This window comes from Bubalus kerabau, chromosome 19, assembly GCF_029407905.1.
Source record: "Bubalus kerabau isolate K-KA32 ecotype Philippines breed swamp buffalo chromosome 19, PCC_UOA_SB_1v2, whole genome shotgun sequence".
NCBI classification, from domain to species: Eukaryota; Metazoa; Chordata; class Mammalia; order Artiodactyla; family Bovidae; genus Bubalus; species Bubalus kerabau.
This window is the reverse complement of record NC_073642.1, coordinates 18,149,210-18,176,025: the sequence shown is the minus strand read 5'-3', so window position 1 is coordinate 18,176,025 and position 26,816 is coordinate 18,149,210. Positions and strand designations below refer to the sequence as shown.

The 26,816-nt window shown below is 40.3% G+C and overlaps 1 pseudogene; it reads right to left on the bottom strand.

The window, feature by feature from the left end:
- Positions 1-11,468: 11,468 nt before the first annotated feature.
- Positions 11,469-26,816, bottom strand: part of LOC129634365 (inositol polyphosphate 1-phosphatase-like) — a 77,921-nt pseudogene continuing 62,573 nt past the window's right edge.

Sequence of the window (26,816 nt, the reverse complement as noted above, 5' to 3'; positions counted from 1 at the left end):
TGGTTGGAGTCATCTGCGAGGTGAGAGTTTTAAGAACTAAAGGACTTGAAGATATTCTCGATAAATTTACCTTCTTTCTCTTCTCCCTCTCTCTCTTAATTTTAAATAAGAGGAAGCTACTGGGCTTCCCTGGTAACTCAGATGGTGAAGAATCTGCCTGCAATGTGGGAGATCTGGATTTGATCCTGGGGTGGGGAAGATTGCCCTGGAGAAGGAAATGGCTACCCAGCCCAGTATTCTTGCCTGGAGAACTGCATGGACAGAGGAGCCGGGTAGGCTACAACCCACGAAGTCGAAAAGAGTTGGGATCAACTGAGAGATTAGCACTTTAACTTTTACTTTTTCTTCAAAAAGCTACTATTTTATTGGGGGAAATTTTTTAATTGCATTGTGAATTTCCTGTTAGCAGAGAAGTATTTTAGTTATTTTTTTCTCTTCAAAAAAAAAGGGAATTTTATTATCGGGGGAGGAAGGAATCCTTAACTCATAGTTTCAAGTTAAAATCTTAGGAGAAAATAAAATCTCTCCAGCTTCTAGATATCATTGAGCTGTGGGTGTTCCATACAGAGTTGCAAGGATGGAGTTGGTCCAAAGACAAGACAAAAATAATGAAAAAGCAGCGGAGAAACAGTGAATGAGCAGAATAAGTCGGGTTGTAAAGGCTGAGATAATTAGGCAAATGTGCAGAGAAAAGCAGAAACCAGAAAATGTGGCCACAGAAGGAGAAAATGAGAGATTGACGGAAGAAGTGTCTAGGGTTTGGGTGTTTTCCAGCTCTGGTTAGACCTTATTCGACTTGTTCAAAATTGCCACCTTGGTTTCCTTAAGCAGGTTTCCGTTGTTTGCAAAAAAAATAAAAATAAAAATCCCCCAGGATGCTTCTCCATCCTATCTGTGCACTGGATTCTCCTAAGGAGATTGTAAAAATATCAATGCCTGGAGCCGACCTCCAGAGATTTTGATTTAATTGGTCTGCAGTGACACCAGGGTGACGGGATTGTTAAAAGTTTTCCAGGTTTTTCTAAATGTGCAGCCAGGGTTTAGAGCCACTGCATAGGTCTCGAGTCTAGAGCGGAGGGTCTGACATGCCAAGAAGCAACGGAATAACCTGGAGGACTGGTTGCATCATAGACGGTGGCCCACTCCCCAGCAATGTGGCTACTGAAGCAAGTCTGGGTGAGGCCCAGGAACGCGCATATCTAACAACCCCAGGTGACATTAATGCTGCTGGACCTGGGACTATGCTTTGAAAGCCTCTAAAGGAACCAATCAAATAATTGTTCAAGGTTTAATCTTCTGCCATCATGAATTTCCCACCAAGTTTTCTCTCTCACGCCTCAGTTTCTCCCTGTGAATAAACACCCACCATTCTCATGAAAAGTGTGCAAACAAATTAGGGCTGTGTCTTAGCAACAGATTTCTCAGCTGAACCAGAAGCTATGCCTCCGGGGTGACAGGTGCTCCTTAGCTGCCGAACTCAACTGGAAAAAAAGAATTTTATTTTTTTCTGATCCTTCAGATCCTGAAAGCTGACATAAATGATAAATTATAGACCTCTGCACCTGTTGGAATGAGCTCCGCTCTGCCCTAGGAGTTCTAGTGGCCCCTCAAGATTGAAAATAAAGGAGATGGAGACATTGATCTACTTATTGCTCAAATGACATCCCTAAAAATAAAGGCACGTTAGTTATAGGAAACATGTGTTACTCTACAAACAGGGGGCAATTACAAGACAAATTATCAAGTTATTTCAGTTAAGGAAGCTTTTTTCTTTCCGATTGGATGACTTAATACTCGTCTACTTCCTTTCAGTAAAAATCTGTAAGGAAATGTGTCCAGTCATGACACTCTAATATCCATGCATTAATAAATGGCCCTATCTTGCTTATTCATCAATTGATTCAACAAATATTTGCTGGGTGCCTGCACTGTGGCAGAAGAAATTAAAATTTTAATATAAGGCAATACTGCCCTCAATAACAATGACAAGAACAACAGTAGTTAATTTATTGGAGACTTACAATGATTCAGATACTGTGCTAAACATTTAATATAGATTATCTCATGATGAAGTAGGTGCTATAATTATCTCCTATTTTGCAGCTGAAAACTTAATTGCAGGGAAAAAAAAAAGTAACTTGCCTAGGCTTGCTCAAGTTCACACCACTATTAAGTATGTGAGCAAGTAATTGAACCTGAGTTCGCTCTCATCCAGACTTCATGTTTTAAAACACTTTTTAGGTCGATATTGCCTTTTCCAGGAGCAGTTTTACTGGGATGATCCCACAAGTGAATGTTGCTGTTAATTGCTAAGTCATATCCTACTCTTTGCGACCCCACGGACTGCAGCACGCCAGGCTCCTCTCTCCTTCACTATCTCCTGGAGTTTGCTTAAATTCATGTCCATTGAGTCAATTATACCATCCAACCATCGGTCGCCCCCTTCTCCTCCTGCCCTCAATCTTTTCCAGCATCAGGGTATTTTCCAATGAGTTGGCTCTTCACATGAGGTGTCCAAAGTACTGGAGCTTCAGCTTTAGCATCAGTCCTTCCAGTGAACATTCAGGGTTGATTTCTGTAGAATTGACTGATTTGATCTCCTTGTAGTCCAAGGGACTCACAAGAGTCTTCTCCAGCACCACAATAGGTGAACATATTACTGTCAGAGGAGAAAGACACACAGTTCCTCTGGGAACCCAAATAATGACAAGCTGCACAACTCCTGGGGTGTCTTCCACCATGTACTCTAAGGAACAGCACCCCTGAAGTGTATGATGTGATGGTCCTAGGATTCTTTAGGGGGTGATACCTAAGATGAGCTCCACTGAATGAGAGCTGTCCAAGCAAATGGAAAAATGGGAAACGACTATGCACATGAAGAACTGCAATCACTCAGAATAAGACTATAGAGTGAAAGAGAGTGGATCCTGGGGACAGGCAGAGGTGGGCAGTGATCAGATCCCCGATGTGCATGCTTCTCATTGCAGGATGTTTGGACATTTTCCCAACGGTGGGGAAGGAGCCATCAAAGTATTGTGGTAAAGAGGAGTCATGCACTCAGGTCACCAGAACTGGAGTAAGAAGGAACTGCAGGAGGACTTCCCTGGCAGGGGGCATCCCTGGTAGCTCAGATGGTAAAGAATCTGCCTGCAATGCAGAAGACCCAGGTTCAGTCCCTAATCCAGGAAGATCCTCTGGAGAAGGGAATGGCTACTCACTCCAGTACTCTTGCCTGGACAATTCCATGGACAGAGGAGTCTGGCGGGCTACAGTTTCATGGGGTCACAAAGAATCGGATGCGACTGAGCAAAGTGATCTTCCCTGGTGGCCCGGTAGTTAAGATTTCACCTTCTGATTCAGGGTGTGTGAGTTCGATCCCTGGTTGGGGAGCTAGGATCCCACATGCCTGAGGACCAGGAAACCAAACCACTTTTAAAAAATGAAAAAAAAAAAAAAAAGAAGCACTATTGTAACAAATTCAATACAGACTTTATAAATCATCCACTTCAAAACAACAAACAAAAAAACAACAAAGAATGAATTGCAGGGCCTGAGACCAGGCACAAGAGAGGGCAAACGCTTACTTTAAGGGAGAAAATGTAAGTATGGATACAAAGGATGTTTGGCGAGAGAGTAAGAAAGTAAAATCTATAGGAATTAGAGACTAAATGGATTCACAGGCTCAGTGAGGAAGAGGTTAAGAATGATACCTAAATTCTCAGATTACGTAAATAGGCAATATGATGTGCTTTTCCCCAAGGCAAGGGACTTGGGAGAGACATGGATCCGAAGCTCTCGTTTAGTTAAGTTTTGTTTTCTTTGAGCCAGAGTGGTTAGTCTTACACTTGTTCACCCTGAGCTAAACTGAGTCCCTTGTGCCTCACTTTCTTCATCAGCCAAGGGTATGCTGTGGATTGGATTACGATTTTGAAATCAGACTCCCATGCGTCTCCCTAGTACCTTTTCCAGTGAATTCCTGTCTGAACTAAATTGCAAGGTTAATTTAATTCATGCAAACGTGTGTTCCATCATTTCTTGCTCAGCAAAGAGGCTGTTGAGGGCCCCATTACTATGCTGCTCACACACCTTCACCATCTTTCCCTCCATTCCTTGGTCCCACCCTGGGTCCTCTATAAGCTAATTGGGCACCTTGTTCCAGAGGTTACTCCCCCCTCATCTCAAGCCCATCTCTCCTAGCCATTCCCCCCACTCCCATGGTTCCACTGTTCCTGATTGTTTACTGCTCTGTCTGCCAGCTTTAAGCTGCTGTGTTTTCCATTCCTGACATCTGGGTCTTGTTCCTGCTTCCTGGCAGCAAGACCTCTGCATAATTTATACCCTTGCCACAAGAAAATGAAGGCAAGGCTGAAGCTCGAAGGAGGCTAATGCTGGGGGATGTGATGGAAATCCAAAACCACGATGCTTCCAATTAAACCAAACAAGTCTCACTACAGCCCTGGAGATTCCAGCCTGAGTACAGTATTTTGCAGACAACATTCAGCCCAAGTTCTTGAGCGGAGTAAACCTCTCTAGGAGAGAAATGCTATTAGTGGAGTGCTTAGTTATCCAAGAACCCTGTTTGCAAGACAAGATTTCCCAGTCCTTTTACTGACAGGTGTGATCTCTTCTTAGCAAGAGATTCATCTGAGTTGTCAGCAGCACCATTCATGTCTGAGGCTAACCACAGGGGGCACGTGCAGAATTTATTCCTATCAATACCTAAAAGAGGCAAGGTGAGAGTGAGGGTTGGCTTCCCCAGCGACTCAGCTGGTAATGAACCTGCCTGCCAATGATGGAGATGCAAGAGAGGCAAGAGAGGCAGGGTTGATATCTGGGTCGGAAAGATCCCTTGGAAGAGGAAATGGCAGCCCACTCCAGTATTCTTGTCTGGAGAACGCCAGGGACAGAGAAAGAAGCCTAGTGGGCTACAGTCCACGAGGTCACAAAGTGTTAGATAGGACTGAGCAAATACACAAACACAGCTGAAAGAGGATCTGATGTTCTTTTCTCTTTCCTAGAGTGAGAGATTTTCACTTAAATTGGGCCATTATGGGTCAAAGTTCCAACACGGTCTTAGAAAAGCAGCCTTACTTACACATCAGCTTTGTCCACCTCCAGTGGCTAATCTGGGGTGAAAATTTTCCCATTTAACTCAGCAGAAGGCATCAGTAACTAATGGGTTATGAGATTTCTCACAGTGGGACCCTTTATTAAATATTATAAAATGCTGCTGGAAGTTTTCTGCCATTCCAGAGTTAGGTATTATAATGTCCTTCTTTCTAAAATAGCTCAATTACGTTGACAAAGCCCATGCACATTAATGCAACATCATGCAGTCTAAAGTGTGGCTTTGTTTTGGATGTAGCACCGTTCTGGGAACTAATAATGATTTTAATCTCTGCGGTTTATTTAAATGTTTGATATGGGCCAGTCACACTGTTAAGGTTCATGACATACATGTTTAATCAGTATAAAATTCCTGAAAGGAGGCTTTCATTCAAATCTACAAATGAGGTTCAACTTAGTATTGTGCTAAAGTTAAAGGAGGTTAAATGACTAGCACATAGCCACTCATTACTTAATCTTTATTCTGGTAGCATGGGAACAATTTTAAATAAAAAAATATGGGATCAAATTATTATTATAATTTTTTTTTTTTTTTACCCAGGACCTCCATGTTTTCTGTTGCTTGTTTCTTTTTTGGTATGAGGATTTTTTTCCCCTACTTTATCCTCAAATAGAAAAACAGGAGAATTCTAGATTCAGTACCTTAGCCTGAGTCAAAGAAAATAAGTAACTGTAACACGTGTTCCTCTGCTACTTCTGAAGAATAGACTGCAGATAAAATAAATTGTGTGTACAGCGTATCCTTAGGTCCTTGGAGACAAGGATTTAGGAAGGGACATGCCATTTCTTCTTGTCCTCTACTTCCGTGCCTTTTTAAAAAAGAAGCTGATGAACTAAAAACATATGCCAGAGGGACAGAATAAGACCAGTAAAATAATGTTAGTAGCTGAAAGTTCTGTTTCACTGGGCCCCAGAGAAGGATAAACCCCAAATACGCCCTCCCTGTCCCCTGGCAGAAGGCAGCCTATTTTGTGTGAGTGGTAAATGGAAATCAATGAGCTGCTCACGGAGCACTGCAATCTCTTTACCAACACGTATTCAAATTCTTGTCTGGGAAGTCCCATGGACAGAGGGGCATGGCGGGCTACAGCCCATGGGATTGCAAAGAGTCAGACATGACTGAGCATGCATGCACGCACACAGCAAGAGCCAGGGGGATGGAAACTGATACCTCTCCTAATTCTGAAGCCCAGATGCTCTGCAGCAGGACAGAGACCAGGCAGTTACAACACAGCTCTTCAGGAGATACTGCTGGCCTCGGTTCCTCGGAGCTTGCTGAGCCTGAGCTTTCCACCTCTCCCCAAAGCCGTGTCCTACTGCCCCAGCGTGGCATGTCTCCTGACCCTTGCGTGGAGCTCCTGGAAGATGAATATTTCAGTGCCTCCCACTAGTTGACTGTTAAGGCTGTCTGCTCTTCTGGGCTTCTCCACTTACATACCTCTCCTCTGACTGGAGCCTTCTGATTTCTAATAAATCTTCTCAGCCCCTCTACTCTGTTCTGGCAAAGATAATCTCCCCTAAATTGACTCGCACGCCTTTGTGCTGGTCAATTTTACTTTGAACATCCTCCTTTATCTCCTCGCTACATTTCAAAGCTCTGTGACTTTGCTTTGATTTCGTTAATTCTAAAATAAATGGAAATGGAAGTATGTACAAGTACAGAACTTGAAAGAGTTTTGAGTCAATGAGTTTTGTTGTAACTGACTCTTCATTCAAAATATAGAACAATTTCCACTAATCTAGAAAGTTCCCTCCTGGCCCCTCTTATTGAATCCCCTTCTAGAGGAAACCACTGTTCTGGTCTACTCATCTTAAAACTTTGTATAAATAGAAGCATAGAATATGTGCTTCTTAATGTCTAACTTATTTCACTAAACATGTTCCTGAAATTGGTCTGTGTTTTTGAGTATATCTGTAGTTGATTGCTACTGTCTTTAAGTTTTTATTGTTGAATTGTATTCCAGTGTATAAATATGCCAATAGTGTGTGTTTCTGGGCTTTTGGATCCAACATCTGCAGCATATTTCCTGATCTTCCAACAGGCAAGAGAGACATAAAATGGAAGTTCAGGATGATAGGAAAGGGAACATAAGATCAGTGTGATGTGAGAGCTATGCCATTAGTTAATAAAAGTTTCCTTTCTTTTGCTCTATCTGGTGACCTTCAGACACAGAAATCCCACCAAGTCTTCAATTTCACAAGGAGGAAGATAAAAGAGTCCATAATCAGGCCTGTAGACCTCTAAAGAAAGGATATTTCTCTACTAGTTTATTGTGAGTGCAAGAAAAACCTTTACTCATCAGTCAAGTACAACTCAAACGGCATCTTCAGTCTCTAGCATTTCCATAACCTTAAGGGAAAGTTACTCAAGCCCTCATTTGTGTTCCTACAACTCACACTAACCTTGGTTTCAGTTTTTACTGACAAACTTTGTTTCATTTTTTACTACATGGGTTTCTTCACAGACTTGACTCCACTTTCTACCAAAGAAATTATACAACTCCTTAAAGAAAAGATACCTTCTGGCACCTGGCACAATTATTACACACATGATGTAAATGAGTAGACAAATGGATGACTGCCTGGATGGATGGATGAATGGATGGAAGGGTAGATGGATGAATCAGTGAATGGATGAAACAATATATGAAGAGGGCTGTATTGCTTATAAACTGAATGAACTGTATGGTCTTTTGCAAGCTCCAGAAGTATCATAACATTGCTTTCTCCCCATCTCCTGCATTCTCATTAGTCCCAGGAGTTTATATTATTCTACCTGCCAATTTGAAAATGTCTCAGTACCATCTAGAGCAGGTAGAACCTCCTAACCACCAGAAATGGGCTTCCTAATGCTTTGAGAAATATTTCCATAAGAGTCAGTGTTTGTGTGGAGTTACTGTTAATTTGCAACCATGTAGCGCAAGAGACAATCTTGACTCAGTGGAAGACTTCCAGGTAAAGGACAGGCCTGAGTACTGAGCGAGTGACAGTGCTTCTGCTGTCAGAAGGCTGCTTAAATATAGCCACACAGGTAACTGAAAGGTGACGTTGGGCCTAAAGGAGAGCTTTGTAATGCTACGAACAGCATCTACGCTCAGCTGTTTCTCACCCACCTCTTAGATGGTCCCAGCAGGAAACGAATCTGTGACTGTCATGTTTACAGTTAATTAATGTTTATTTATATTTTTAAACAAAGTTTTCACCTACCATGCTTTAAAATAAATGTTCTGCTCTTCAATTAGAGGTTGTCAGAGTGGAGAGGAATCCTGTTTGTTACGGGTGGAATGTGTGTATGCTTAAAATGTGTATCAGGGTGGAAACTCTTTTTCTGTAAGTCTCTCTCTCTCCTCCCAGAGGCTGAGGCTTCCTACTTAGAGAGACACTTTTCAAGATCTTGACTTCGAGATTGGGGCTCTGCTATGCATGAGGCCCCGGGTAAGGACTTTCCAAGTGGGGCTAGTGGTAAAGAATCCAAGCCAATGCAGGAGATACAGGTTCAATCCCCAGGTTGGGTAGATCCCCTGGAGTATAAAATGGCAACCCACTCAAGTATTCTTGCCTGGAAAATTCCATGGGCAGAGGTGCCTGGCGGGCTACAGCTCATAGGGCAAAGAGTTGGACAGGACTGAGCACACGTATGCAGGCCATGAAGTTACTTCTAGAGAGTAGACAGCAGATTACAGTGTCTCCTTGGATGGAGAATGTGAGTTAGCATGAAAACATGGCACATTTTGACCAATGTAGAATAAGCGTTCTTAAGGGAAAAGCATGTGCTTTATCCTTTTGCAATAAAGCACTGACTCAACAAGCCTGAAGCATGTAAACCCTATATTCGCCAAAGAAAGATCTGACCCTGGACTGGCTCCTGGAAGCTCACCTTGACATCTGTGGAATATCCTGATAGATAAGCGTGTCTTTCTTTACCTGGGACCTTGGGCCACATTAGAAGGTTGACGCCATGTGATATATGGTGGGGTTCTTGGGCCACAAAGTGTCAGCTTGACCTCTGAAGAGCCTGGAGACTAAGATTAGCCACGTGGACACCAGGGCTACAAAATGACTCCTGAGGACTTCCCTGGTGGCTCAGTGGTTGAGAATCCACCTGCCAATGCGGGGGATAAGGGATTGATCCATTGCCGGGAAAATCCCAGTATGTCTCGGAGTAACTAGGCTCACATGCCACAACCACTGAAGCACGTGCACCTAGAGCCCACGCTCTGCAACAAGAGAGGCCACCACGATGAGAAGCCCGAATGCTCCTAGACCCCACGCTCTGCAACAAGAGAGGCCACCACGATGAGAAGCCCGAACGCTGCAGTTAGAGAGGAGCCCTCACTTGCCAAAACTAGAGAAAGCAGCAACAAAGACCCAGTGCAGCCAATATATAACGACCCTCGCTAAAAACCCTGGTGGCTCAGGGGAGCGTCCTTGTCTGACAACATTCTACCTGCGATCACACGTCATAGATGGAGAATTAAGCATTGTCCATACAACTGCCATGGGAGCAGACACCTGGACTTAACACATCCCCTCAAAGAATAAGTGATGAAGAGAGAAGGGGTTGCAGGGTGGAAAGCCAGATTGACTCTACTTCCTGGTGATACCAAGGACATCATCTGACCTATTGTTTTTGAGGTTCAAGTCAGCTTCTAAATTAGATATTCATCCATTGTTTCACTGGATACTCATTGAATGTGCCACTGTTTTAATTGTATAGTATATGGTCAAAAAGTGGTTAATGGTGGAGATGATTGTTTGAATTGGTCCATGTGTGAGCTTCTGCAAATTAGTTTAAGCTCCTTCAGTGAGGTAAGCACTCTAAATCTGTACATATGCCCTCTGCACTTTTGCAGATAGTTATGTTCATAATTGGAAGATGGCAATGGCACCCCACTCCAGTACTCTTGCCTGGAAAATCCCATGGACGGAGGAGCCTGGTAGGCTGCAGTCCATGGGGTTGCTAAGAGTCGGACACGACTGAGTGACTTCCCTTTCACTTTTCACGTTCATGCAATGGAGAAGGAAATGGCAACCCACTCCAGTGTTCTTGCCTGGAGAATCCCAAGGATGGGGGAGCCTGGTGGGCTTCCGACTATGGGGTCGCACAGAGTCAGACACGACTGAAGTGACTTAGCAGCATGTTCATAGTTTGTAGTCCATAAATGATTACTTTCATACAGTTACGTGGCTAGTATCACCTCCTATCTTATCTTGAGCCTAAGCCTCTGAATGTTGTTTTTCATCAATTGCACATTTACTATAAGCTCGAGAGAAAAGCCTACACATGAAAGTGCCTAGAACAGTGACAGAATCATCTTTAGAACTTAGTAAGTGCTAGTTGAATATGAATCTAAACATCTGGAGAATATTTTACTATTTAATAAGATATATACTTCTTGATGAATAACTGGAAAAAAAAACACTAAAGACCCAGGAAATGGGATGAAATGCAGTTTTTTGCCCAGTTTTCAGCAATGAATATTGAACTCCTGGTTTGCTCTTCTTGTCAGTTAAATGGTTTCCCAAAAAGATACACTCAATCTCTAATTCCCAGTACCTATGTATGTGACTTTATTTGGAAAAAGATTCTTTGCAGATGTAACCAAGTTAAGAGGAGCCCATACTGAATTAGGGTGGGCCCTGGTTCACTGTGGGCTTCCCAGGTGGCTCAGTGGTAAAGAATCTGCCGGCCAATGTAGGAGATGCGCGTTCGATTCCTGGGTTGGGAAGGTCTCCCAGAGAAGGAAAGAGCAACCCACTCCAGTATTCTTGCCTGGGAAATCCCACGGACAGAGGAACCTGGTGGTCTACAGTCCATGGGGTCACAAAGAGTCAAACATGCCTGAGCATGTACTCATTAGTCCAGTGGCTGCTATGCTAAGAAAGGAGAAATTTGTACACAGACACACCGAGAGGGAAGATGGCCCTCTGAAGACAGAGGTGGAGATTGGAGCTGTGCTCCCACATGCCAAGGATGCTAAGGACTGCTGGCAATCACCAGAAGCTAGGACGAGGCAATGAAGGCTTCTTTCCCAGAGTCTTTGGAGACATTAGGGGCTGCTGACATCTTAATTTCCAGACTTATAGCCTCCAGAAGTGTGAAAGATAGGCTGCTGTTTTGTCTTTTTTTTAATCTATACAGTTTGTGGCATTCTGCTATGTCAGCCTTAGGAAATGAATATGCCCCCATTACAGCTTGTCATACACAGGTCTTAGGCTTGTGTCTGGTTTTCCTGCCTGAACAGAAAGTACTCTGTACCCAGAAGGTGGAGGGAACCAGCCAAGAGTGTGGAAGCAGAAGGAAGTGACTCACCATGGGACTCCGACCGATGCTGCCCAGGTAGTGGAGGAGTCCTTTGGCATGGTAGATTGTGGGCTGGAGATGAGCGCTGGGAGACAGCCACTGTCTGTTCAAGTCCTCCCCTCTCAGTGAGCATCTGTGACTGCGGGAACCAACAACAAGCAAATAAATACACATTTAGAAGAAAATAACTTGAGAAAATAAAGCTCGACAAGACAATTAAACTAATGAATCCAACTTCCTTCTGACTTCTGCTCAATTGGCATCCACTGAAGATGCCCAGAAAGATGCAGATCCCAATTGTCGTGATTATTCACAGCTCCCCAGAGAACTGGAAACCATATTTTAACTTGAGTCAGGGTCACCAGAGTTTGAAGATGAAGTTTGGGAAATATTGTTCTCCGCTACCTACTTCCGAGGAGAACAAGTTCAATAAATTTCTCTAGACTCTCCAGTTCCACAAATAATCATTATTAATAATAAGTTGAGATCAATAGATCATGCTGGGCATGTTACATATGCTCTTTCTAGCTGGCCCAGTAATTCTGCCAAGTGGATATTATTGCACCCCAGTGAAGACAGTGACACTTAGAAATGGTTAAATAAATGCCCCCAAATCATGTAACTTAGAGTTAGGCTTTCCATCCGCGTTTGTTTCCCTCCGAGAAACAGCATAGGGTCTTTGTCCTAACACGTTAACTCCACCCTATCCATATAGATGCCACAGAAAGCTTGACATTTACTCAGAGAGCTGGAGGGTCATTTTCAGATACATCATCACGGATTATTAGCTCTAGAAATGAGTTCAAAAATCATAATCGTCCTCATTTGGGAAAAGAGGATGTTCCCATTTGAAAGTATCAAGTCTCTCTACAAAGGTGACACAGCTGGTTAGCGAGAACAGTGACTGCAATTCAGAGGGAAGGAAGCTGAGATGCTGGGTGGTGGGTAAAGGGAACCTTAAAGCCCGGGTCCACCAGTGATTACCAATGGCCGCCCCTTCTCTAGGGAGGCAACCAGAAGTCCCGCTGAGATGTTATTTATTCAATAGGCTGACAGTCAAGGTACCAGAGATTAAGAGGAAGCAGAGCAGCATCTCCATCATCTAGTCCTCCCAACCTCCCTACCCCGATCCCTACTACCACCTCCTGCTGCCCTTGTCCTTCTCTTTTTTAAAACATAATTTTATTTAATTATTTATTTTTGGCTGCCCTGAGTCTGCTGCTTTGCTCAGGCTTTTTCTAGTTGCAGTGAGAGGGTGCTATTCTTCATTGCTGTGTGAGAGCTTCTCATCCTGGTGGCTTCTCTGCAGAGAACAGGCTCTCTGTGTCCCGGCTTCAGTAGCTGCAGCACGTGGGCTCAGCAGTTGTGGCGCGTGGACGTAGCTGCTCAATAGTATGGAACCCACGTCCCCTGGATTGGCAGGCAGATTCTCTACCACTGAGCCACCAGTGATGTCCTGCCCTTGTCCTTCTGTGCTTCAACTTAATCAAACTGCACACCACTCTCCCTGAGAAATTGTGCCTGCTGGTCTCATTGCCAGGACTCCCCAAATCTTCATCCCTTACCTCTTCAACATTCAGGGGTCAGTTTTTCAGGGAAACTTTCCCTGATCCCCAGACCCTTATGTTCTCCTGCTACTAAATATATTGCAACACCACCCTCAGAGTTCTCATAGAATCTTTTTTAATGGTTTTTATTCCATTTATTTTTGTTTCTTTCACCTTTGTTGTTAAACTGTAAGCTTCCTTGGGGACAGAAACAGTTTCTTTGTTACCATCTAGAACCAAACGTAGTAGCTGTGTCAGAGTTGATATTAGTAAATACTTTGGAGTGAAAAATGTACTAACATTTAAATGTAGAATCAGATACTTTTTCTGTTCAAAGAAAAAACACTATTTTCAATAAATCTTGGAGGTGGAAGGAAAAAGGTTCAGCCTCCTCCTTTCAGCACTTTCTAATCTCATGTTTCTGAAATTATCTTTAAATATTAGTTTCCTGCTGCTTGTCAGCCCCTGTTACAGCTTGCTGGAAACGGAAAATCTTTAGATTAATCATTTATCCTGATTTCACCATTAAAATATTTTGACTTGAGAAATGGTAGGTTTGTTGCATCTTCCTCTATGACTTTTATTCTTTCCTTGCTTTACATCCCCCAACGTCCTCTTTTTAATAGCAATGACATTTAGAAATAGGGTTTCTGCCTGGCGACCAAGGATGAAGATAAAATACAAAGCAAATCTTTCGAAAGAAGTAAATAGCAATGGAAAGAAGCCAGTGTCCCAGACTTTCTCCTAAGCCTATCTGCTGTGTTTAAATGAATTTCTTTTCTCAAATCAAGGTACTTGCCAGCACAACATCCCAGAGCCTCAGAATTTTCTCTAACTGCTCTGTGATTCTGCCTTGACCTGGAGTCTCATCAACACTGGGTGTTTTTTTTTTCTTTGTAACATCAAAAGTAATGAAATCAGTGGAGGCCCCTTAAAAGTATTTCTGTTTGTAGCAATAAAAATGCAAGCTTTCTCTGTGACCAGTAGCCAGCAATTCCATGCAACTCTCTCTGCCTCTGCTTTCCTTCTGTTCCACAGAGATAATGTTCTAGACAATGTCCACAAGGAAAAGACCCAGAGGTTGACAATGGCAGATATACCATTCTAGACAACAGTTCTTCCAAATGTAGGGGCGGGGTGGAGTTTTGTGCTGTGATCAGAATAAGCCTGAGTGTTGGTTAAACAGATCGAGTCTCAACTCAGCTTTGTCTCCAGATAAGGGGATTGGGGGCTTCTGAGAGTCAATACTGTCATATGCAAAAGAATATAGATATTCCTACCCTACCTCTCAGGATTATTCTGAGGGTTAAATGAAACGATCTCTGTTTTAGATATCTCCATGGAGAAACTATGTAACTCTTTCTCCACCACTGTCTAGGTCCAGACCATGTCTACCTCTATATCCATGTGCATAATCTCTACTTCTATCTGTATCTACATCTTCATCTTCAACTCTAATGCTCAGGGATGCCAAACACCACTTGGATTATGGTCATTCATTCCTTATCTCATCTAACACTTTTCCTTATGAATAATCAATAGAGAACTGCATGCACTTTGATTGGAAGGGAGAAGAATCTTGACTGGGAACCTCAAATAAGAGGCAGTGGTTAGTTTTTAAATTCAAACTGACTTGAACACATTTAAGAGTGGAAACCACGAGACTGAAGAGAAAAAGAGTTATCTAAGGAATGGTACAGACGAGGCTGTTTGCAGGGCGAGAATAGAGACAGACACAGAGAGTGAGTATGTGGACACTGTGGGAAGGGGAAGGTGAGACATATTTGGAGAGTAGGATTGACATATATGCAGTACCATGTGTTAAACAGAAAGCTAGAGGGAAGCTACTACAAAGAACAAGGAGCTCAGCTCACTGCTCTGTGATGACCTAGACAGGCAGGATGGTGGGGGAGGCTGCAGGGGGAGGGATATGTGTACATGTATAGATGATCCACTTTGTTGTATAGCAGAAACTAATACAATGTCGTAAAGCAATTTCCAATAAAAAATAAAATGTTGTCTGAGGAAAAAAAATGCAAGGATATAACAATATAAATTGCTGAACAGACTATTTAATAGTCCCAAGCAGGCCATTAAATTGTACCAAGGGAAGGATGGCTTCTAAGATCTATTAGGTGTGCAGATTTGGGGAGAAACTGGACTCATTTGAGACTTAAACAAGTCTTTTCTCCTATTAGTTGGGGAAAAATTTTGCTGGTTTTTCAGGGGCGGAGACAACAATGCATTCCTTAGGTCTATCCAGGTGGCATGAACTTGAGAAACCCATATGTATTTGTATTCAGTGTTCTCTGCATGGCTGTGGTTTTGAGAGTATCTCTGTGTGTGCTTAAGGCTTCAGCAGTTCCTAGATTTCTGCAATTTCACATTATTACAACAAGCACTACACCTAACTCGAGTGCTGCTCCTTTTAAAGCAAATCCATTTTATTCCAATCTTCAAATCCATTTAGCATTTTGCGTTAATGACATCAGCGATTCATGCAGTCGGAAGAACTGCTGTTGCTCTTCCTAGGGATTTGTTTTAAGCATTTGAAGATGAAATGCACCCCATCTTTTTATCTACTGTAGAATTTCTGAAATGACAGCTGCTGCCTCTATGTGGAGAAAATTAGCAGATGGACAGTTATGACTGGCTGGCAATAAATTCAGCGCCTCTAATTTCTGAAAAGGGGTCATCCCTCAAATAGAGTTTGAAGTCTTGCTTTGCTTCTAACGAGAGGAAAATGGTCAGCATTGCTATCTTTTTTTCCCCACTGAAAAACTGCAGACTTACAGAAAAGGGGAAGAAACACTTCCTTTTGATTTTCACAAAGGAAGTCATTTGACTCATATAGTCCTCCCCATTTTTTTAAAGCAAAACCATTGGTTTAAGAGAATGTCAAACAGAGTGAAGTAAGTCAGAAGAAGAAAAACTTCATATATGATTGCATATATGTGGAATCTATGAAAATGTTATAGATCAACTTATTTGCAAACCAGAAATAGAGACAGATGCAGAGAACAAGCGTGGATACCAAAGGGGATAAAAGGGGGAGATGGGAAGAACTGGGAGATTCAGATGGACATGTACACTCTCCTGTGTATAAAGTAGACAAGTACTGTATAGCACAGGGAACACTACACCGTTCTTTGTGGTCACCTGAATGGGAAGGAAGTCCAAAAGGAAGGGGACATGTGTACGCATGTAGCTGATGCACTTTGCTCTACAGTAGACACTAGCACAAGATTGTAATGCAACTTTCTTGTTTAGTCACTCAGCTGTGTCTGACTCTTTTGTGATCCCACAGACTGTACCTGCCAGGCTCCTCTGATCATGGGATTTTCCAGGTAAGAATACTGGAGTGGCTTGCCATCTCTTTCTCAGAGGATCTTCCCAACTCATGTATCGAACCTACATCTCTTGAGTCTCCTGCATTGGCAGGCAGATTCCTTACCACCAAATATCTGTGCTACCTGGGAAACCTCTCTGAGTACTTCACATGTATATTATGAGCCTGCTCTTTTTAGGTTTTTGCAGCACATGTCTAGGATATCTCTCTAATTAAACCTAAAGTTTTTGGTAGGTCAAAATCCTTCCCTTTAAAAAAAAAAAAAAAGGCTTTTGGTCTCCTGAAAATATGGTCATTTGATGACCCCCCCAAAAAAACCCCCCACATATCAGCCGAAATTATCGAAAAATGAATCAGAAAGGACGGTTCTAAGAGTTCACTGAATAAAAGTCGTCGTCTTCATGGTAACCTAAGCGTACCTTAAAGGCCAGATAGTCTAAAGGGAAATGATGTCATTTGAAACCACTTTTTAACATCAGTTGTGGATTTTACAATGGACTTCCCAGGTGGCGCTAGTGGTAAAAAAAACTTCTCCTGCCAACGCGGAAGACATAAGAGACAGAGGTTCAATCCCTGGGTTGGGAAGATCCCCTGAAGGAGGGCATGTCACCCCACTCCAGTATTCTTGTCTGGAGCATCCCATGGACAGAGAAGCCTGATGGGCTACAGTCCATGGAGTTGCAAAGAGTCAGACAAGATTGAAGTGACTTAGCACGCACATATATGGGTTTATGTGTTTGCTAAGTACAAAGATTATCCTAATCGGAGAATGGGAAATAAATGATCTAACCAAGGCCTTGACACACAGACCCTGAACTACCAGAACCCCTGAAGCAAAGAAAGAATTAGAGACCAGAGGAAGAAAGAGGAAGTGAGCTGCTTCCTGAAAGAGAATCTATAAAGCTGCAGTCAGACAATGAAATTATTCAAAAATCTCCCATCCAGCCATGACTGATCAAAGGAGAGATGGGGCCCTTCAGACTGAATGAGTGATGCCAGGCTTGATAATATTAGTGCCCGCGGCACAGCAAGCTCTGTAGTCTGAAGAGAGGCAGCGTGTTTGAGATTTAGCAAGTGCTTTACCATTCACTGCACATCTTAGTAACACGAGACAGCGTGGGTGCAGGAGAATATTTATCAAGGTAAAGAGATGCATGAGAGAACATGACTGAACCGCACAGGCCACTGTGGGCCAGACACTGTACCCAGAGCTTTCCAAATAAAGACCGCCTGGATCAGGAAAAGGACGAAAGAGAAAAAACACAGCAAAACACAGTGTCCTCCTAAGGCCATCATCACTCTACAGCTCAAACAATCAGGGTTGTAAGAGACATATTATGTTCAAAATAGTTTTGCCATACAAAGAGCTCAATAGATAGACAGTAGTAGATAGACAGAGACATATTATGTTCAAATATGTTCAAAATAGTTTTGCCATACAAAGAGCTCAGATAGACAGTAGTCTAGAGTGAAGGAGAAAGAAGCAATCAAACCCAAGGGTCCCTCAACGTATCCAAGAACCCAGCCACATGGTGCCAGAGGACTGGTCACCCCAGAGCCCAGGCAGAGGTAAGCTGAGGTCCTCAAATGATGGACCGATCCACACATGACTACGGGGCTTCTCTGATGGCTCAGTGGTAAAGAACCTGCCTTCCAATGCAGGAGATGCAGGTTCAATGCCTGGGTCAGGAAAATCCCCTGGAGAACAATATGGCAACCCACTACAGTGGTCTTGCCTGGGAAATCCCATGGACAGAGGAGCCTGGTGGGCTTCAGTCCATGGGGTTGCAAAAGAGTTGGACACAACTTAGCCACTAAACAATAGCAGCAACAACAAAGAAATGACCAGGGTGGAAATCTCAACTTTGTTAAATAAATCACCAAGAGTTGACACTTGAACCTAGGTTAGTCTAAACCTAACCTTCTCATTTTCCTCAAAGTATGGTCACAGTAGCATCATGTGAGAGCTTGTTAGGTATGTAGAAACCTGCGTCCCATCCCTGTGTCTTCATTTTAACAAGAGCTCCAAAGAATCTGTATACACGTTTAGTAAATACCTTTAAAGGATTGGAATGTAAATTGGTATCGACACTATGGAGAACAGTTTGGGGTTCCTTAAAAAACTAAAAATAGAGCTACCATATTATTCAGAAAAAAACCTGCTCCTGGGCATACAGCTGGAGCAAATCATAATTAGAAAATATACACTCACCCCTATGTTCATAGCAGCACTGTTTATGATAGCCAAGACATGGAAACAACCTAACTGTCCATCAACAGATGCATGGAGATGTGATGTGTGTGTGTGTTGTATGTGTAATGGAATATTATTCAGCCATAAAAAAGGAAATGATGCCATTTGAAGCAGCATGGATGGACCTAGAGATTATCAAACCAAGTGATGTAAGTCAAAGACAAATATTTGACATCACTTATATGTGGAATCTAAAAAACGATACAAATTAACTTATTTATGAGACAGAAACCATACACAGACTTAGAAAACAAATTTACATTTACCAAAGGGGAAGGTGAGGGAAAGGGATAAATTAGGAGTTTGGGATTAATGTATACATAATACTACACATAAAATGGATAACCAACAAGCACCTACTCTATAGGACAAGGAACTCTACTCAATACTCTGGAATAACTATGGCAAAAGAATCTGAAAAAGAATATATATATGTATATGTATAACTGAATCGCTTTGCTGTACGCCTGAAACTATTACAACATTATAAATCGACTATATTCCAATATAATTTTTTTCAAAAAGCCAAAGGCAATAATAAGCAAAATAAGCATTACCTTATACTTTATTTTATGGAAAGAAAGAAAATTAACACTTATATAGGAACGTGGACTTTATAAAGGACTTTATTGCCAAAAAACTTGCAGGAATCTAGAGCATTTGCTGTTTAGAATCACTGGCATCTGACTCTGAGCAGCACCAGCTCCAAAAGCTTTAAGATGTATCTTTCCTACTTTCCCACCTAATTTCCCCCAGGATTGAATTAGCCTACTGCATGTTTTAATTTGAAAACCAATGTAGACTTAAGATGTAAGTGTGTTTTCTCTGAGTTATTTTGATAAGCCTGGTTTCGTAATATCATTCAGAAATCCAATGTAACAAAAGATAACAAGTGAAGGACAAGGTGAAATCAGGTCAGACCATATTATGGGGTGGGAAATGTAGGAGAGTCCTGTAATATCATGAATATCAATCAGGATATGTAACGTGTTAATTCAAATTTCTCCTTAGAACTGAGTCATATACAACTGACTCAATAAAAGTAACAAATAGATTCAAGTGGTTAGATCTGATAGGCAGACTGCCTGAAGAACTATGGATGGAGGAGGTTTATGACTTTTTACAAGAGACCATCCCCAAGAAAAAAAAAATGCAAAAAGGCAAATTGTTGTTTGAGGAGTACTTACAAACAGCTGAGAAAAGAAGAGAAAATGAAAGGCAAAGGAGAAAAAGAAAGATATACCCACTGGAATGCAGAGTTCCAAATAATAGCTAGGAGAAATAAGAAAGCCTTCCTCAATGATCATTGCAAAAAAAAAAACCAGAGGAAAACAATAGAATAGGAAAGATTAGAGATCTCTTCAAGAAAAATACAGATACCAAGGAAACATTTCATGAAAAGATGGACACAATAAAGGAAAGAAGTGGTATTGACCTAGCAGAAGCAGAAGACGTGAAGAAGAGGTGGCAAGAAAGATCTTCATGCTGCACATAACCACGATGGTGTGATCACTCACCTAGAGCCAGACATCCTGGAATGTGTCAAGTGGGCCTCAGGAAATATCACTACAAAGTTAATGGAGGTGACGGAATTCCAGTTGACCTATTTCAAATCCTGAAAGATGATGCTGTGAAAGTGCTGCAGTCAACATGTCAGCAAATTTGGAAAACTCAGAAGTGGCCACAGGAATGGAAAAGGTCAGTTTTCATTCCAATCCCAAAGAAAGGCAATGCCAAAGAATGTTCAAACTACTGCACAATTGCACTCATCCCACACACTAGCAAAGTAATGCTGAAAATTCTCCAAACCAGGCTTCAACAGTATGTGAACCATGAAATTCCATATGTTCAAGCTGGATTTAGAAAAGGCAGAGGAACCAGAGATGAAATAGCCAACATCCAAAAAAAAAAAAAAAAAAAAAAAAAGAAAAGAAAAGAAATTGCCAACATCCGTTGGATCATAGAAAAAGCAAGCGAGTTCCAGAAAAACATCTGCTTCTGCTCTAATGATTACATCAAAGCCTTTGACTGTGTAGATAACAACAGACTGGAAAATTCTTCAAGTGATGGGAATACCAGACCACCTACCTGCCTCCTGAGAAATCTGTATGCAAGTCAAGAAGCAACAGTTAGAACTGGACATGGAACAACAGACTGGTTCCAAATTGGGAAAGGAGTACATTAAGCCTATATATTTTCACCTTGCTTATTTAACTTATATGCATACATAATGTGAAATGCCAGGCAGGATGAAGCACAAACTAGAAACAAGACTGCCAGGAGAAATATCATAACCTCTGATATACAGATGACATCACCCTTATGGCAGAAAGCAAAGAGGAACTGAAGAGCCTCTTGATGAAAGTGAAAGAAGAGAGTGAAAAAGTTAGCTTAAAGCTCAACATTCAAAATACTAAGATCATGGCATCCATTCCCATCACTTCATGGCAAATAGATGGGGAAACAGTGACAGACTTTATTTGGGGGGGCTCTAAAATCACTGCAGATGGTGACTGCAGCCATGAAATTAAAAGATGCTTGCTCCTTGGAAGAATATCTATGACCAACCTAGGCAGCATGTTAAAAAGCAGAGATGTTACTTTGCCAACAAAGGTCCATCCAGTCAAAGCTATGGTTTTTCCAATAGTCATGTATGGATGTAAGAGTTGGACTATATAGAAAGATGAGCGCCAAGAATTGATGCTTTTGAACTGTGGTGTTGGAGAAGACTCTTGAGAGTCCCTTGGACTGCAAGGAGATCCAGCAAGTCCATTCTAAAGGAAATCAGTCCTGAATATTCATTGGAAGGACTGATGCTGAAGCTGAAACTCCAATATTTAGCCAGCTGATGAGAAGAATGGACTCATTTGAAAAGACCTTGATGATGGGAAAAATTGAAGGCAGGAGAAGGGGACAACAGAGCATGAATTGGTTGGATGGCATCACCTATTTGATGTACTTGAGTTTGAGCAAGCTCCGGGAGTTGGTGATGGACAGAGAGGTCTGGTGTGCTGCAGTCCATGGGGTCACAAAGAGTTGGACATGACTAAGAGGCTGAACTGACTGAGGTAGAATAATTTATTTAATTTCTGAAATTTTAAATCCATTAATAATCTTTGCAAAACATTGCCAGAACAGGAAATTGTAAAAGAGTTTTTCAAAAATTGAGAACTAAGGATTACCTGCATAATGGTAAAAAAATATATAAGAAATATTGTTTTGAAAAAAGTCAACATTCATGCCTGAGTAGGACAATCAAGAAAATAAGAATTTTTGGATACTTTCTGTGTCATAGTATATGTATAAGAGTGCCCATCAATTCTTATTCTACATATATATATATATTTATTTATTTATTATGAAATAATAATAGAAAACCAATGTTTCACTCATACAATAAGTAATTCAATAAGGTAACAGGCTATAATATTACAATAGAGAAGAAAATGATCATATAAGAGAGCTGTTAAATATTTTGGTGCATTTAAAAAATGGAGTATTGTGCAATTGTTAAGAAAAAAGAGGAACATATCTATTTACTAATATGGAATGGTGATTTTCATGATATAAAGCTAAGTGATAAAAAGTATATAAAATATAAAAAGCATATTTTAGAATGAAGAAGACATGATTTTATATATATATATATATTGATTTATGCAAATAACATAAGATAAATAAAAAACTAATAAGATTGATTAGGCTTCCCCAGTGGCTCAGTGGTAAAGAATCCACCTGCCAATACAGAAGACACCAGGTCCACCCCTGGATGGGAAGATCCCCTAGAGAAGGAGATGGCAATCCACTACAGTATTTTTGCCTGGGAAATCCCACGGACAGAGGAGCTAGGCAGGCTACAGTCCATGGGATCAGAAAAGAGTCGGACATGACTCAGAGACTAAAACATAAAGATTGATTACTTTCAGAAGGCAGATGGAAATAGGATATAAAGCATGGATGAATGGGAATTGGGTAGGAGGAATCAAGAGCAAATGACACTTCTCTAATCGTACCTTTCTGTATTGTTCCAACATTTAGAATCATGTTAATGTCTCACATACTCATAAGAATAAATAAATATGAGAAAACTGAATAGAACTCCAAATGGATTGGTTACAAATAAACTTTATGGCAAATAAATAACACTTATGGAAGTGAAGAAGGAAATAACTGACTCAAGTAACTTTATAAAACAATGTTACTACCTACTCTAAAGCCAAAGACAAAAACAATAGTACACAAGTGTGTTTTTCACAGCAGTATGTAGTTCTGAGCTAGCAATTCTAAAAAGACTTTAGATGTACTCTGCTGCTGCTGCTGCTGCTAAGTCGCTTCAGTAGTGTCCGACTCTGTGTGACCCCACAGATGGCAGCCCACCAGGCTCCCCCGTCCCTGGGATTCTCCAGGCAAGAACACTGGAGTGGGTTGCCATTTCCTTCTCCAATGCATGGAAGTGAAAAGTGAAAGTGAAGTCACTCAGCCGTGTCCGACTCTTAGCGACCCCATGGACTGCAGCCTGCCAGGCTCCTCCACCCATGGGATTCTCCAGGCAAAAGTACTGGAGTGGGGTGCCATTGCCTTCTCCTTTAGATGTACTCTAGAATTGAGTAAATAAGTAAATCAGTTATACATAATAACAACCAGGTATCTCACAGTCACAAAAAGAATTATAAATAAAGAATTTATTTATAAATAAATTTATTTATAAATAAACATTATTTATAAACATAATGTTATAAACATGTTTTATAAACATAAAATGTATTATAAACATAATGTTTATTATTAAATAAACATTATTTATTTATTAATAAATTTATTTATAAATAAAGATCTGTGATGTTCAGGAATCAAAAGTATCAGCATGAATTCATGGTTTCATATAGAAAGTTAGATTAAATAGATACAAGTGTATCTGTAGTGGTGTATGTATTCATGCATTTATTTCGTAGTTCTGTCTACTGGAAGGACCTAGAAATAATAACCTCCGAGTAGTATAAACATATAAAATGCTTAGATCAAAGTTTCCAAGTAACATTATTTAATGAAAGACATCAGGGATTCTTGAAGAAATACCTAGCTTCAGAGGTGGGGTGAGGAAAGAATATCAGTCTAGAATATATTATGATGCCAGAATTTTTAAAGCACTCAGAAATAATGGCAACATGTTGAAATGACAGAAGAATCAATTTCAAGGGAATCTCAATGACCAAATGTGGTAAGACTTGAACACTAAAATCAAGTAATTATTAATAAGTAATTATTCGTAAGTTTGTACTGATATAAGTAAATAAAGAAAGAGCTCTTCATTTGAGTAGAATTCCAGTCAGTTAAAACAGAAAGAGTGAAGGAAAATAAAATTATCATTTGGCAAATATAATAGTAATTGTTATAAACCAGAATCATCAATGGATGCTAAAATTAGTGGGTTATGATGAGGAGTAGAATATTTACATAGACTTGTGTCCCCATAAGATACTTATTAATTTCAAAGGGAAATTATTAGTAAATTTATGGTGAAGAAACCCAGCAAATACAACCATAATCAACAGATCAAAGATAACATCATCATTAGAAATACATATGCGCTGAGGACACACCATCACTTACATGATGCTTTTGCCAAAAATACAGAAAATTAATTTAATCATCAGAAAAACTCAAATCAATGTGTACACTCCAAATAACAGACCAGTACTCGTCAAAAATGTCCAGATCAAGAAAAATAAAAAAGGCTGACAAGCTATTGTAGACTGGAGGAGATTAAGAAGACATGAACATGGGGCTTCCCTGGTGGTCCAGCGGTTAACACTTTGCCTCCCAGTGATAGGCTGCAGCTCTCCCTGGTGGGGGAGCTAAGATCACTCAGGCCTCACAGTCAAACACCCAAAATATAAAACAGAAGCAATATTCAATAAAGGCTTTAAAATTGGTCCACATCAAAAAAATCTTTTTAAAAACTTTTTTTAAAAGAGAAGACATGAATACCACATGCATTGGGAAAATGATCTTTATTGGCGCAATTGATGAAATCTGAACCAATAAATACTAGTGTCTTGATGTTATTTTCTAAGTTTCATCATTATACTGTGGATATGCAAGATGCTACAAAATGGGTTAAATATATATATATATACACACACACACACACAGAGCTTTTTGTACAATTATTACAATTTTTACTTTTCTGACAGATGTTTATTATTTCAAAATAAATGCTTAAATGATTTTTAAAAATTTAAATTTAAAAAAGGAACATAGCCTATAATTCATGAAAAAAATAACTAATTTTAAAAACTCAGAAATAACTCAATAAATGGTTAGAAAAAGAAATTATACTTTTGAAAATGAAACCTAGAGTAGAAAGAATGAGTGAATCAATACAAATAATGAGTTATAAGAAGAATGTGAAAAAAAAATTTTAAACCTAAGGAAAGTGAAAGTGAAAGACGCTCAGTCCTATTCAACTCTTTGCGACCCTATGGACTATATAGTCCATGGAATTCTCCAGGCCAGAATACTGAAGTGGGTAGCCTTTCCCTTCTCCAGGGAATCTTCCCAACCCAGGTTGCAGATGAATTCTTTACCAGCTGTGCCACTCAAGGGAAGCCCAATCCTTAGGAATCAAAGAGGTAAAAAGGATTTAAGAGAAACTGACACATAGTGAGTGACACGTTGAAGACAGGCAAACAGTGACCAATGGATAAGGGCGTGTAAGAAAGAAAACAAGGCCAAGATCAGAACAAAGGCTATACTAAAAGTACTAAGAAACCTATATTGAGAAAACTCACATAAAGTAATAAAAAAATTAAAATCACATTGCAATAATTTATTATGTATCTAAGATAAATAATATTGATCCAGAACCAACATCAAGACATAATCTAGTAATATTACTGGATTGAAAAAAAAAAAAAACTCATTGGGGAGCGAGGCAATAAAAACACTGTTCTTAAAAAGGAAAAATTAGGTTATCTCTTTTGGCAGCAATGCTTCAGAAGAAAATTGAATAGTGATATTCAAGAAATTAAATAAGACATTTAAAGGAAGAAAATACGAGACAAATTTGTTTGTATCCAACAAAAGTGATCCTCAGATACAGAGAGAAACAGACACATTGTTATTAAGATTCAAGAACCCAAGGAATATTATTCCCATGATCCTATCCTAAGAAATACATTAGACAGCAAACTCAGATACGCAAAATGATCAGAGAGCTATGGATATTTTCAATTTTTATAAAAATAACCTGTGGATATTGATGCCACAGAACTCATTTCACATTCATATTATAGTTCCCTCCACCAGAAGTTGAGCCCTTTGAAGGTAAAAGATAGTATCTTGTCACATCTCTGAATCCCAGAACCTGGTACAGCACCTGAGCCACTGAAATTACTCACTGTGAATAAGACAGCATTGAATTTAAACTTCTAATTTAAATGTCATAAATGAAGTGTGCTTAAATAAATGCTTAATACAGCAAAATCAGTTAAGAAGCAAAACAGTTTTGAGTTTCAAATGTTTTCTGACATCACAAAAGCAAAAGCAGATTATTCCCAGCAATCATTTTTACCTTAGTTGTCATGTTTGCGATGTAAAATAAAACAAATACTTTTATTTTTTTAATAGTGAAAGATCCCATCACTACAAGAAAAACAATAAAGTACGCCCCATCTTTTTATATCAGGCCAGAGGATCGTAACAGCTGGTTTTCCTCCTCATCACCATCATAACCAACATTGACTGAGTGCCAATCTTCTGTTAGGGGGTTCTATGCGTTATCTCCGCTGATCTTCACGATAATCCTATAGGCATTGTTATTATAATTGCCACTTTGCAGATGAGAAAATAGAGGTTTGAGACAGTTAAGTAATTTGCCTAAATTAGCAAAAGTACAATAGTTTCTAGTTTCAGAGTAAAAGGCATAATACAGAAGAAGGTTATTTTATAAAAGTCTTAACCACCCTATCCTGTGGACAGATCAACTCAATGTCCTCAAGGGATGAAAGGTGGGGAAGAAACCTACAGAAATGGACCATCTTTGCCTCCCATACCTACATGAACCAGAACGTCTCAGCTTGTGTCTAACTTGCACATTGAAATTTAGAGGCAAACTTTGAAGAAAGGATTACAGTGTTTAATATGTTAATAATTGATGGCTTGTGAGTCAAGTGTCATTACACGATTCAGCCTTAGAAATCTGTTGATAATTTAGTATGCAGTTTTCTCATATGT